Genomic DNA, 15,740 nt, shown 5'->3' on the forward strand with positions numbered 1-15,740 from the left:
AACATTGTACCAAACATATTTCAAAATAAGGATTACAAGTTTCGGAATTGGCTGATTTTTTTTAAGGGTGATCTTTATGACGAAGAGTTCATCCTAAACAAAAATCAGCTCATTCCGAAACTTCTAACTCTACTTTACAAGTTAAAGAATCGTGGACCGTCCATTTTTTGTAAACCACGTTGATTTGGTTGGAAATTTCGGAATGGGCTGATTTTTTGTGAGAACGACCTTCTCATCATAGAGATCATAAGCATCATATTTTTTTTCCGATTATGGTTGGTTCCAATTCTAAAATAAGTGAAATTGAAATCAGAACCACCAAGAAATACGAGTACATGTTGGTTCCGGATCTCAAGAATCAAATGAAAAACAAATTTCAAATAATTATAATAATTTTTTTTTTCTTATATGTATTATCAACTTAATTATTATTTGTTCCACTAAAAATATGACTTTAAAATTCATCTAAATAATGTAATATGGTAGGGGAGACTAGGTTTACTCCCAAGTCCATGCAAAAAAGATAAAATAAAATGATGTGGACTTGTACTGAGAAAAACTCATAGAAATAAGGACTCCTCTCCTCTATGCGGTTTCCTTAGCTAAAGAAATAGTTCAAGAAGTTAAATACTCCAAACTATGGTTAGTTGTATAGTTAAAGAACTCGAAGATGAATGGTTTTAAGGAGAAATTCATAGGTTTTTTATTAGAAGTTGAAGAAAATGATATTTAGGTCATTTTCAATTAGCATATGAGAAGGCCCGGTCAAGAGACAACGTCATCAACGAAAAATTGACGGTGTGGGAGCAAATGGGGAGAGAGGTGAGTGAGTGAGGACAAATGAGCATATAATTAGTTGAAAATATATGGGTGTCTTAAAGTTCTATGAAAGCAATTGGCCCCACCAGTTCCTTACTATCTCCGCCCATGACTGTTCTTATAGTGATGGGTTTGTTAATAGTTTTTTTTTTCTTAACATTCTACATTATTGTTTTTAAACAAGTAAGTGTGTTAATTGTTAAAATATTTTACAATTCTAACTCTTCCCATATATGCCTTTTAAAATATTTTAAAATTTCAAAGTTGTCCCATGTTCTCTGTTTGTTGTATTTTAAAAGAGTTTGTTTAATTAATTAATTAGATTTGGAGATAGGAGAGTACTTCTTCACTTTGAAAGAGAAAAAGCATCGAAATGGGAGTTATTCAAATCGTGTTGTGGCTGATGGGTAATTATATCTACAATGACAAAGAGAGAGTTGGGAAGAGGAATTTGTTGAAGTATATAAAAGGAAAAATATATTGCCTTCAACATTCAAATTTCACCCTAAAACATCATTTTTTATTTTGAACTTGCTTACCATGGGGCATGCCATCATAGTGGGTATCTCAAATATTCACCAAAACGTGGAGGGGTACATTGATTGCCCAAATAAGTATGGAAACACCATTTAAAACATGGTTTTAAAACTCGTTCAAAACCAAGACGTATCGCCCAAGTTAACTCGATATTGGAGTTGAACGAGACCAACTCACAAGTCACTTTTTTGACCAAGATTTAATACTTTATGTTCAATTTTTTTATTTTTTGAACGAGGTGTCTCAAACGTATCGAAAACTCGTCCGAGACGACTTAGTATCGGGCCTGGACAAGACGAGTCGCGAAACCAAATTTTAAAACCATGATTAAAGTACCCTAACGGAGGGATTTCTTTTTAAGTAGTCCCTAAGTTAATTTTTTATTTCTCCTCTCCATTGTGTCTATTTAAAGTGGCTAGAAAAGTCTGATATTGTTAAAGCAACTTGACAAAAATCAGAGTCATCCCAATATTGAATTTAGTGGCATTGAATCCTTGGAGTATATCCCCCACAACAAAAAAAAAATTGGATTGTATATAGTTTAATGTCCATTGCCCAACTGATTCGAATCTAGGGATGTCGTTAATGTGAAATGAAATTCAATCTGATCCAACAGGACGACTCGATGGATTTGGATATATTGTCTTAGCATGATCCAAGTTGGACCAAGATTCAAGGCAATCAAACATACCCTAAAGGTTTTTAATCAAGAACTGCTATTGGCATCCCAACTTATTATTATTATTTATCACTCTTAAGGTTACAAACACTTCAAACATTACCGACGTCTGGCTCAAATTATAATATAAACATTACAAGACATTATAACGTTGTGGAATTATGTTTTTTTATTTTTTCATGTATGACTAATATATGTTGAGTTTGCGAGTCAGATTTTATCTAATACCACTCATCGTTTAATTGTGGACCGGAACGGAGCAAGGTTTTGGGATCTGTAAGATTTCATATCAAATCTGAACTTGACCAAACTAGTATTAGAGGATATTAATCTAATGTTTCGATTAAAACTCAACAAGTTTTGAACTAGTCCAAACTGATCAGGATACATCTTTTCCTCGGGTATTCATCTACAATGGTTTGAGCTGATTTCAATTACAGAGTTTCTTCAACTCTTATTTGACTATTCTTCTTCTTTATAGATAACCTCTAGAAGAAGAATAATAATCAAATAAGTATATATATAATCGGGGGCTCTAAAGAGAGCCAAACATTGTATCAAACATATTTCAAAGTAAGAATTACAAGTTTTGGAATGGGTTGATTTTTTGTAAGGATGATCTCTATGGTGAAGAGACCATCCTCAACAAAAATCAGCTCATTCCAAAAATTCTAACTCTAGTTTACAAGTTAAAGAATCGTGGACCGTCCGTTTTTTGTAAACCACGTTGATGGGGTTAGAAGTTTTAGAATGGACTGATTTTTGGTGAGGACGATCTTCTCATCATAGACATAATAACCATCATATTTTTCATTCAGATTATGGTTGGTTCCGATTCTAAAATAAGTGAAATTGAAATCAGAACCACCAAGAAACACGAGTACACATTGGTTCAGGATCTTAAGAATCGAATGAAAATATGACTTAAACGAAAAATTGAAGGGGGAATTGGAGGGAGGTGAGGGAGTGGGGACAAATGGGGCATGTGATTAGTTGAAAATATATGGTGTCTCAAAGTAGCCCCCACCACCAACTCCTTACTAGCTCCGCGCCAGCTGTTATTATATTGATGGGTTTGTTAGTAGTTATTTTTTTAACATTCTACATTTTTGTTTAAACAACTAAGTGTGTTATTTGTTAAAATATTTTAAAATTCTAATTCTGCCCATAGATCTCTTTTAATATATTTTAAAATTTCAAAGTTGTCCCAAGTTCTCTGTTGGTGTATTTTAAAAGTCTGTTTAATTAATTAATTAATTGGGGTCTATGACTTAGATTTGGAGATTGGAGAGTACTTCTTCACTCCGAAAATGTCTTGGAAGCATCTTCATCCCAATCAGTAACATAGTAACCTTTTTATTTATTTATTTTATGTTTATGATGGGGGTGTTTGAACTTACGCCCTCTCATCACACACACTGGGTAAGTGAGGGTGTACCCTCACAGGTGACCCCAAGGAAATACTACTCATACTGATTATCGAACTCACAACCTACAAACTCTCATCACTTTATTAGATTCAAAATTGACATTAAGCCACCCCTTAGGGGTTGTAGCATTTTTATCATTCACCGTACAAAATATATTGTCTTCAACATTCAAATTTCACCTTAAAACATCATTTATGTATTTTGAACTTGCTTACTATTGGGGCATGTCATCATAAGAGGTATCTCAAATCTTCACCAAAACGTGGAGAGGTACATTGATTGCCCAGATAAGTATGGAAACGCCATTTAAAGCATGGTTTTAAAACTCGTCTGAGACCAAGACATAACACCCGAGTTAACTCGGTATCGAAGTTGAACGAGACCAACTCGCAAGTCACTTTTTTGACTGAGATATAATATCTCACGTTCAATTTTTGATTTTTTGAACAAGACGTCTCTAACGTATTGAAAACTTGTCCAAAATGACTTAGTATCAAGCTTAGACAAGAGAGACACAAAACGAAGTTTTAAAACCATGATTTAAAGTGCCTTGACGGAGGGATTTCTTTTTAAATAGTCCCTAAGTTATTTTTTATTTCTCCTCTCCATTGTGTCTATTTGATGTGGTTAGAAAAGTCTGATGTTGTTAAAGCAATTTGACCAAAAATCAGAGTCCTCCCAATATTGAATTTAGTGTCATTGAATCCTTGGAGTATATCCCCACACAAAAAAAAAAAAAAATTGGATTGTATATAGTTTAATGTCCATTGCCCAACTGATTCGAATCTAGGGATGTCGTTAATGTGAAATGAAATTCAATCCAATCCAACAGAATGACTCGATGGATTTGGATATATTGTCTTCGTATGATCCGAGTTGGATCAAGATTCAATTGTTATCTGGATCTACATATGGATTCATGGGTGTTCAATTGGTAACTCGGACGGGACTGATCAAAACTAGTTCAATAGGAGTTAAACTTTCAATTTTCAATTTCTTGCAATTCCCCATTAAAATGAAAATTACTGTATTGGTAATGTACGATGCTTCGGAGATTTTTAGCATTTTTTTTTTCCATAGTTTTCAATAATCTTTGATAAAAGGCAACACAACCAACTCCCTCAATCAAACAATGATTTTTCGATTTAGACGAAAAATAATAGTAGTAAAATTGGATAAAATATTAAAAATTGAAAATCAAAAGAAAAAGAGAATTATTACTTGAATTTTTCTTTTTTTACAAGAATGGAAGGTCTCAAAAGTAATTCATAAAACACTAATGATTTTTTGACTCAAAAATTTTCACTCAGTTTGACTTGGCTGCTGTGGTAAGGGCACATAACCATTGATCGTTTCCTTGTGTATCCCGAAGAAAAAGATCTATGGTTCTATGCCCTTTCTATGTCAGCCGAGTAAAGACCGAGTGAAAATTTTCAAGTTAGAAAATCACGACTCTTCGTAAAATTGTTAATGATTTTAGTTTGAATGATTGGTTATTAAACAATTCTTACAAGTAGACTCACACCTCGGCAATGTGATTATCATAATCCTTATTCTAATTTTACTTGCAAGACTTTTCTCTACTCGATAGATATTATATATGTACGAACAATCAAGGAAGAAATACAATATTATTTCAAGTGATCACTTTGGACTTTAATTTTTTTTTTTTTTAATAATCAGAAGTGATTTATTGATCAACCAAAGACATGAATACCATATATTGAACCGAAATTTTTTAAACATGTACTTGATTTGATTCGATCAGATTAATGAATATGCAAATAGAATCCAATATGTTTTTCATTCTTGATATGAAACCAATTTGATCTGATCCGAACACATGCCTTATTTTCAAATTATTAATGTTCACAAAAATTAAAAATTTTAAAAATAAAAAAAAAAAAATCCACTTTTTATCTACAAAAGATTAAATGTTTTATCTATAAGTATTTATATGAAATTAAGAAAAAAAAATATTAAAATATATTCGGATTGAATTATTTTTAGAACAGATTAGAGTATATCCGAATTCGATCCGAAATTGTATAAGATCTAAGATTTCAATCTGAATCTGATCTGAAAATCTAATTTTTCATATTTTTTTAATCAAATCAATTTGGACCGATTCAGACTTCGGGTATACTTTGGATCATTGCCAGCCCTATGTGATAGCTAGGGAGGTAAGCCTTGAGTTGGCACTAGTGAGACCTATAATAGCCCACTAAAAAGTAGATCCTATCAAACCCCACTTATCACCGAAATCTAATAATTGATTACTTGAAAATTAATACAAAAAAATACCATAATACTACCACCCTTAAGCCAATAAAACACTAAATTTACATTATTGTCTAGCCACTTTTTTAAATGCCAATATTTTATTTTCACACATTTCTCCTATCTTTTCTTTTTTTCTTAAATAGTAATTTGTTTTTTATTAGAATTTTTCAAATATACTTTAATTTCTAATTGAAATCTACTTGGTAATTTCTAATTTTATTTAAATTTAAATTATAAAAATATCTATTATCCTTGGATGGATAAGGTTTTTGCCTAATCATTCACATGTTCAATATTTCATTCATAGAAGTTCCATGCCCCACCAAAATTGACCTACATGGTCATTTGAGTTCTATGATGCCACACAAATTAAGAGTCATGTCAACCATTGAAAGTTTGGGTGTCGTTGAGCAAAAAATCGAAAAAAGGACAAATTAAGGGTCATGTCGACCATCGAAAGTTTGGGTGTTGTTGAGCGAGAAGAAAGGACGAATCTCCTAATCCGAATAGAGGGTTAGTGGCTTGTCCCCCTCGGGTGACAAGGGACTCGGGAGGATTAGCCATCCTATACCTCCCCCTTTTCCTTTGTTGGACTTTGTAGGTCACATGGTGACCACCCTTGGGTAGGTGAGACACATTAACACCTCCTTTGATAGGTCTAACGATGACGCGTGTAGTCTTTGAATCATTAAGTCATTTGACCGATTCAGTTCTTTTTACAATGTTGTCATCTATTCATGGTAGGTTAACTTAAACGTTGCTCTTCGCATAACCAATCTATCGTAAGTATTTTCTTCCTTCCTTCAATCATCCTTATCAAACACCTCCTTTGTAAATTGAAGGAGTTCTATAAATATCGAAAACACCTTACGCTTGAGGAAGAGATGTTCGATCATCAAACCTTTAGTATAAATTATCAGAAAAATGACTGTGCAGGACTCTTTATTGAGAATATGTATCGAATAGTCCACTAACAATCTTTTGAAGATTGTGAAGAGAATTCTCTAAATATTAATCTTTTGAAGATTTTTTTTAAGAAAATACATTAATTACCCTTTTAACAACTTTACAAAGTGGTTTGATCTAAAAATATATCAAATCAAATAAAAAACGTGACCAAGTTATTTGGATATTAATATATCTATGAAAAACAAAAATAAATATTTTTATTTATTAAAAATTATTCATATATTTCTTTAAACATTAAGATTATCTCAAATATTCTCAAATAAACATGTTTTCTTAAACCCAAAAAAATGTTGAAAGGGCAATTACAATATTTTCGCTTCAAAAAACATTTTTAGACTAATATTTGATAGATCGAGTAATAAATGATCCATATTTTTGTAGAAGGAAATTTTTAGTACATATTTTTTTTAAATACGTCTTTACGGTCATTATCCCTAAATTATCCCATGTTGATGCCCTCAATAAGGCATGAACCTTGCAACAAGAGTCCTTTGGTGTCGAGCTATGGTCGATGCTTTCTTTATCATTTTAATAACACAAATGATTTTCTTACTCAAAAGTTTTCACTCAGTCTGTACTCGACTGACATGGCAAGGGTGCAAAATTGTCGAACTTTTTCCTTGTGTATCTTGAAGAAAACAATCTATGGTTTTGTTCCATTGCCACGTCAATCTAGTACAGACTAAGTGAAAATTTTCAAGTTAGAAAATCACGACTATTTTAATAAAGGGCAATACGTGATGTCAACATCAACGCCTATTTGATTTGGTCACTGGTGATACCAACAATACCATATGAGTCATGATAATCTGATTACCCTGCATGGCAAACTCAATTGACTACTTGACATGACATGACATGACAAGTTCATGAATCATAGATCTACACTCCTCGAGATACACAATTCCCTTGAGATACAAATGCATGGGGGAAGTGCAGCCATATATCTTGAGAAGCGTAGATCTACAATTCTCGAACTTGTCACATCAAGGTAGTCGATTGAGTTTATCACTTGGGATAGTCAGATTATCACAATTCATACCATATATATCCATAATCTATAATCAATAATGGTGTATAAAAAATAATATAATTATTTTAGAGAGTTACTATTGCCACACCAATTCTTTGTTGATATACATAGGAATTGGTGTGGCATTAGTAAAAGTTGGTGTGGCAATAGCAACTCTCTTATTTTAATAATAAAAATCAATAATTCATAGTTATTTCTTAACCAACACTTCATCCTTCAATCTGGTAAGTCATTTTAATTAGTAATATGGGACAGCCGTACATTTGGCATACTGATCTGATCTGATGATGATTGATTATCGTCACATTAGACAAATCAATCAGAGAGGCTTTGTCTTAATCTATATATTTTTTGTCTTATCTTTTGAATTCTATTATTACAATTATTTTGCTTACTTAATTGATTATTTTTTAAACAATACTTCATCGTGCAACCTTGTACTGCCACGTGGGCCCACATGACACCTCAACCCATACTAGGATTCATGCATGGTTGCTGATTCACATTATGTTTATAAATAAATAAATAAAAATCTTTTATCTTAATCAAAGGCTTCGAATGATTTTTTTCAAATTCAAAAGAAAAATGATGAAGTAACATTGAAACTGACATTACTGATGTAGATGTGTATAAAGAATCATAGATATTTTTCATCGAGATATGAGTGAAAAACATGTATGATTCTGTGCACACCAACGTCTCGAACGATGTCAATTTCAATGTTACTCTAACACGACTCAATTTAAAATAATTGACAATAACAAAATATATATATATATATATATATATATATATATATATATATATATATATATATATATATATATATATATATTTTAAATTACAATCTTCATCTATGCAACATTGAAAAAAATATATATCTTTTAATAAAGTTGTTCAAATTTTTTAAAATAATGTTGAAGTGACCTCAAGATTGTACCTCATATCTCACATCCCTGACTGACGTGGAAGCGTGCATAAATCATAGAGGGTGTTTTTTTTTTTTTTTTTTTCAAATTATTTACTTATTTATTTTGTAAAAATTCTTAAATCTTTGTAATCTACATTATGTGACATTGGGTCGTGTCTTTTAAGTTGAAATATTTGCTTAATAATTTACTTTTTGGGTCCAATTGGTTAGATACAGGTCAATGACTTGTCCGGGTCCAATTTTTGAAAACATTGATCGAGAGCATGATTTCAAAACTCATCCAACACCAAGACGTATCGTCCGAGTTAACTCGATATCAGGTTCAATGATACAAATGCACAAGTCGCTTTTTTAACTGAGATTTAATACATTACGTTTAATTTTTTTTTTTTTTTTTTTAACGAAACGTCTCAAACGTATCAGAAAATTCATTCGAAATAACTCGATATAGAACCTGAACGAGACGAGACACGAAATCAAATTTTAAAACCATGATTGAGAGAGAGAGATTGATTGGTATGATTTCCTTCTAAGCTAATAGAACAAATTAGTAGATTATAGTTTTCTACTTTTGATTGCGACCATAGGGACACGTATCGTTGAAATGGGACCGCACCACCGCGGAGACCATCTTTTCCATATGTTCCCGATAACACGGACATGATTACACGTGTTAATCATATTGCTATAATGCTGCTTAGAATGACAACGAAGTGGACCCCCACTGCCTCGCTGTCTTTCCTCAATTAAGATTATTTAGCGTAATTTGTCCATATTAGAGATAACCCTGTATTTTCAAACTGATAACATATCCTTTTGACATAAGTCTTCTCTAAGAAACAAGTGTAAATATCCTAAATACCCTCATCTTCAAAATAATCGGGTCATCTTGAACTGAGGGTAATTTATTTTTACCTCGCACTTCAAGTTTAAAAGTTTAAGATTCTATCTTCTTCAACCTAAAATCATAAGAACAAAGTAATATTTTTAAGAAAAAGAAAATCATGGAATCTTAGTAGACAAATCTAGGTTTTTACGAGATATTGAAGACAAGATGATCGAATAACTATTTTAGAAATTATTTATCATAGAGTTTATTTTCATGAAGATTAAAGATTTTAATCTTTGTCTTCAATTTACTTCCTTTAACCTTCAAAATCCATAATAAGATAGATTTTGGAGAAGAATGAGAATTTTTTTAAGTAGAAAACTTGATATTTTCGAGAAAGAAAAAATTAAGAGATTTTGGATTTGAGGTTAACAACTTGAAAATGGATAATTTTCTTGGATAAAAATTAAAGGGTTTCTGTTTGAGGTTGAAGACAAGGGTATTTAGGACATTATCTATTATTCAATGATATAAAACCTAGGTCAAAGCGCATGTCATGAAAGTTGAAAACACAAGGGGGCATTTCTATTGGCACATCAACTTTTACTAAAGCCACCCTTGTGCCCCCAACTCCTTGAAGCGTCCAAATTTCAACATATTATAAGAAGGGTAAAAATGTCAAATTACAAAAGAAAGAAAAAAAAAAGTTGGTAAAATTCAACGGCCTATAATGGCTGACGTGGCAAGGCTTTAACAAACAGAGACCTGTCTTTATCGAAGTAATAATGATCACATTACGACAGAAACCTACTTAAAAAAATTATTTATTTTCAAAGAGATATTATTGGCCTAAGTAACTTATTAAAATAGTCCCCAAATATTCCAAATCATTGTGGGTCCCACATGCCTGAAATTATGAGAGGCCGAACTACCATAGGATGATTTTTTAGACTTTTAACTCTTAGGTCATAGAGAGTCATGATAGTAGGTTTGTAGGGGAGGTTTCAGCCCTAAAGTGTCCCAAAAAAAAAAAGATTCTTATCGGATGATTTTGGAAAAATTAATATATATTTATAAAATTTAAACATTTTTTTTTTAAATTTATATAGATATAATTTGGCATTCAGAGACCTAAATAGAGTCAAATATTTTTTCGATGTATAGGTTAGGAGTCAAATAATTTATACAGATAGTCAAATATCTCTATGATGAGTAGAACATCCTCACAAAAAATCAGTCCATTCTAAAACTTGTAATTCCATCAAAAGTGATTTACAAAATTGAACGATCCACGATTCTTCAACTTGTAAATTAGGGTTAGAAGTTTTCGGAATGAGCTGATTTTTTGTGATGATGGTCTTTTTATCATAGAAATTATCCTCATAACAAATCAACCCATTCTGAAACTTATAACCCCTATTTTGAAAAATGTTTTCGCATAATGTTTGACTCTCTTTAGGGCTTTCGAACGTTGCCCTTATTAAATATCTACATATTGTTTCATTACAACATATAGATGGAGATTTGCATGACTTAATTTAATCTTTGGTTTTAAATCTTGTTAGAGATCGAGATGACTCAATATTATTATTGAACGAGACGGGTTTACATGGTGTCTCAAACTTCTCACCATCTCGTGAGATAAACGAGATAACTCGAATGATATTTTGAAAATTTCAGTCGAGACAACTCCATCTCATCAATGGACGTGACGAGACGAGACATCAAACCGAGTTTTGAGATCGTTATTAGATTGTACATAAAATCTTATTTTGTCAATCAAAATCATTAATGCAATACGCCCAAGTTTTTGTGCTAAAAAATTCTCCTATGCTGACATTAAAATAAGGGATATTTTACAGAAAAGTGATCAACTTTCGACGAATTGACAATTATGGCTCACTGTTTATTTTAGTTATTAAAATGTAAACGATAAAGAAATCAGAGGTTTTTAAAGTGACTAATTGGAAATAGTCACTTTAAAACTATCGAATTTGTTCCCATTCTAAATTTTTTTAACGAAAACGTGATCATCCATGTTTTGGTAATTACAATGAGCAATTAGCTAGAATCGTAAATAACTCAATTTTAGCTCACAAAATGGTGATTCACCCTTAAAATAATATTCTTATAAGGAATAATTAATTAAATCCTAATTCATCAATTTTCTTTCAACATTGCAGATTCCTAGGTGACACATATAAGATTAAGATGCGTTATATATTTAAGATAGGATAATCATCATATATTAATTAGTTAATTATGTTAACACTTATTTAAATATATAAAATACAATAATAAATAAATATAATATTTAATAATCTTTTTTATTCAAGCAAGTGTTTTGTGTATTAAAGTATATATACTCAATATGATATTATTATGGTTTTACCGTATGCATACATTTTATAGAATTGAAAAAATAATAATTTTGATTAGATAAAAGTAATTTTAACTTATTAGATATGTATGATCACCATGTTCTAACCAATTAAATTACATTAATAATTATATATAATGTAATAATACGGGCTAATGTCAATGTCTTATAAAATGGATTCCTTTGATTATGCACAAAAAATAAATTTATCAAATTTGTCAAACCTAATCAATTTGGTTCGACCAATTTATATTATTAAAAATATGTATAGTACTTATTTTTAATTTTTATTTTAAGAGTAATGATTTTCTAATGCCCCCCCCCTCTGGCACACACCATTATAGAACTGTAGATAGGTTGTCTCGAGTTACGTATAATCTTAAATCATTTTTTGTGTATCCCGAGGCAAGTGATTTACGGTTCTGTGATGGGAGAGTGTGTTAAAGAGAGGGGGCGTCATATTTAGCGGTGTCAATGGGTTGATTCTGATTCAGTTCCTAAGGAATTTAGAACCATAATCATTAATATTAGTTCGATTCTGGTTCTTCTCGGTTCCGAGTCCGATTCCAAAATAGATGGAACTGGAACTAGATTGCCACAAATCATGGGTATCCATCGATTTCGATTTTCGAGAGTCAAATGAGAAAAAAAAGTATTTCAAATCATTATAACAAAAAAAATTCTTTAAAAACTTAACATATTATCAACAAAATTATTAACTTAGTTATAATTTGTTATACTAATGATACAAATTAATGATTTTTTGCAAAAGTAATAAAAAAACGTATCTTTGTTAAAAGTAACAAATTTTTAGAAGAATAACTCATTTTAAGCTCCAATCGATAATTTATATGAAAAATTGAAGAATTGTATATAACATGTATTTATTTTGAAATAAAAAATACCTTAAATCTTTTATAGTATGAAAATAAATGACAAAATAAATCAGTTCTGGGTACCCGCAATACGGTTCTGGTTCCATTTATTTTGGAATCTAACGGTTTTGATTTCTATCGATTTGATTCCACTTTAGACTCGACTCTAATCGGTTCCAATAAAAAGAAATCTAGAATCGAGGTTTTTGATTTCGATTCTGATTCAATTTCGATTAAATGGGTATCCATTGACACCCATAGTCATATTATCATAACTCTTTTCTTACTTTAAAATATAGATTTTACCATAAGTGGTTGAGATATATATATTTGGGATGCCTGACATATAGGACAATTAAATTTTATAATTCAACGGTCAGGATTTCTCATCCCTCGAAATATTTACGAAAAAGGCCAAAAATGTTCTTTAAATTACCCTTTTTTATTTTAAATGGATCCAAATCGAATAATCCAACCGACAAACCGACATTCATCCAAACTAAATCTGTCTGGTTGATCTGATCTAGAACTATGTGTACGTTAGCTTTGTATTTAATGTACAAAACTAACTCTATCGTCTAGTGGGATTTTCCATCAACGGCTGAGATTGAAATTTCTTCCTTAGAGATTCTCAAAGATAATTTACTCATTCCTAAAGGTATTAATGAGATCTACACTAATTGTCCCTAATAATTGAACCAGAAAAAAAAATCTATAGCTAATTAATAGCTCGGATAGTAAAAGATCATGACATGGGCCCACTAAAAAGAGTTGATTGGACCCAGATCAAATGATTGGTGTACATTCTTCCCTATACAAATGGGTCTTGTTAAGTGTGCATTAAATACATTTTAGGATATTTTGAGGTTGGTTTCAGCACAAAAATCAGATTTCAAGGTGTACTTAATGTACTTTATCGTGAATAATTAAGGGCACGCGTTAACAAAATCTCTCAAAAGCATCCAAGACTTAAATCATTTTTCATAAAATAATTTAAATATAATTAAATTTTATCTTTTAATTACAAATAAAATAAAATAATTGAATTTTGTTAAAAACACACGTTAAAGTGCAATAAATAAATTTTGGGAATAAATATTTGAGGGTATTTTAGTAATTTTTAAAGTGTAGTTATTGCACTTCAACAGGCACACATTAACACGACCCATTTTGTAAAGTGTGCTGATTTTTTAACTAAAATGTCTTCACTCGATCAATATCCAGTTGACGTGGCACGAATACAAAATCATAGATCTTTTTTCTTGGGATACACAACTGCACATCCCCATAAAAGATGGACAATTGTGTATCCCAAAAAAAAGATATATGATTCCGTGTCCATGCCAAGTGAGATGAGTATTGACTGAGGGAAGACTTTCTAGTTAGAAAATCACTATTCTTTTGTAAAATATCACAAAGTTGTAATTTTTTTTTAAAAATGGCATTAAGTGTGAACAACATAATCTATATATATTTGTACTAAAAAGATAAATTGGATTTATTTTTTAGGATGTATTTAAAGAAAATTATGATTTTCAAAGTTTATTAACGAACCATACCTTCGATTAATGTTTTTTCTTTTGAAAATGTGGTCTTGAAAATGAGAAAATCAATTTCCATAAGGAATTAGGAACTTTGTTGTTTTTAACGAAAGAGGCTCATACTTGCTTTCTGAAATAAGTTTTTTTAAAATTATTTTTCAAAAAAAAAAAAATATTGAAAAAGAAAATAAAACATTATCAAGAAAAATATATGTCAACCCTTAATTATATTAATTAAAATTCCAAGTCAGTTTATATACCAAACTACACATAATCGAACCCTTACATACTCAAGTGATTCCAAATTGATTCCATTATTGCGAGGAATAAAGTCAATCGTTCCTCTATAGTGGTTTGTCAAATTTCTTTAATTTATATCAAACCAATGTGTCTTTATGATCCATTAGATCAAAATGGTTTGAACAATGATCCATTTGACATAGTTAGGATAAATTTATCTATTTTTTCATTAAAAGTGGAGTAATATAAAATAATAATAAATAATAAAAAAAATCAAAGATATTTGATGATAAATTTGTGATTTTTCAACTTAATCAAAAGATTAATATTTTTAAAATAGAAAAAAATGAAATATTTTTTTCATGAATTTTAAATTTTGAGTCGTAATTTTCAGTCAAACCCCCGCTCCTCCTTTTCTGACATACTCACTCTCTACACTTTCGACATGGTAGAATCATAGATTTTCTTTTATCGGGATGCACAATTGCACGTCCTCATAACATGTGCAGTTGTGTATCTCGAGAAAAATCTATGATTCAATCACATGTCACATGAAAATAGTAGAGGAGGAGGTAGAAAATCATTATTCTTGATTTTTATCTTATTAGAGAAAATATGTAATAAAGTATCTTTAAAAAAAATTATTGGAGAGAATCTTTCAGCTGTTTGTACTTTCGATAGCAAAGATCAATTATCAAAGTAACTTTAAAATATGTACTAAAAGGGTGAGGAATCCAATGGGGGTAAAAAGTAAAACTGATATTGTGTTTCTCGTTGGATAAACTATGGAGGACGATAATTTGAGTCACCAAGGACAATATTGTGGGGGAATCTGACGTGTTATAGGTCCACGTGTCGTCGTACAGAGTCCAAATTCAACTACCCACCAAAGTTCTAGTAAATTCCAAAGTATGCTGACGTGTCAAATTGATACACGGAAACAAAATCACGAGAGATGACTTGGAAAGTAACACGTGTTGAAAAGTGATTGGTTAAATCAAAGTCAGTGCGCCCATTGTAGGACGATGTCCACACCATGTACCAACATGACCGGAAGAGACGTGTGAATTTAAAAAAGCCAAAAAATAAGTCCTGAGAAGATAAACACCAAAGAAGAATTTCAATTTCTCGACCAATATATCGTAATTTGATATCTTAATAGCCTTACTAGTGTGTATGACAGATGTATAAGTT

The sequence above is a fragment of the Akebia trifoliata genome, chromosome 15, assembly GCF_017979445.1.
Source record: "Akebia trifoliata isolate Shusen 1 chromosome 15, ASM1797944v1, whole genome shotgun sequence".
NCBI classification, from domain to species: Eukaryota; Viridiplantae; Streptophyta; class Magnoliopsida; order Ranunculales; family Lardizabalaceae; genus Akebia; species Akebia trifoliata.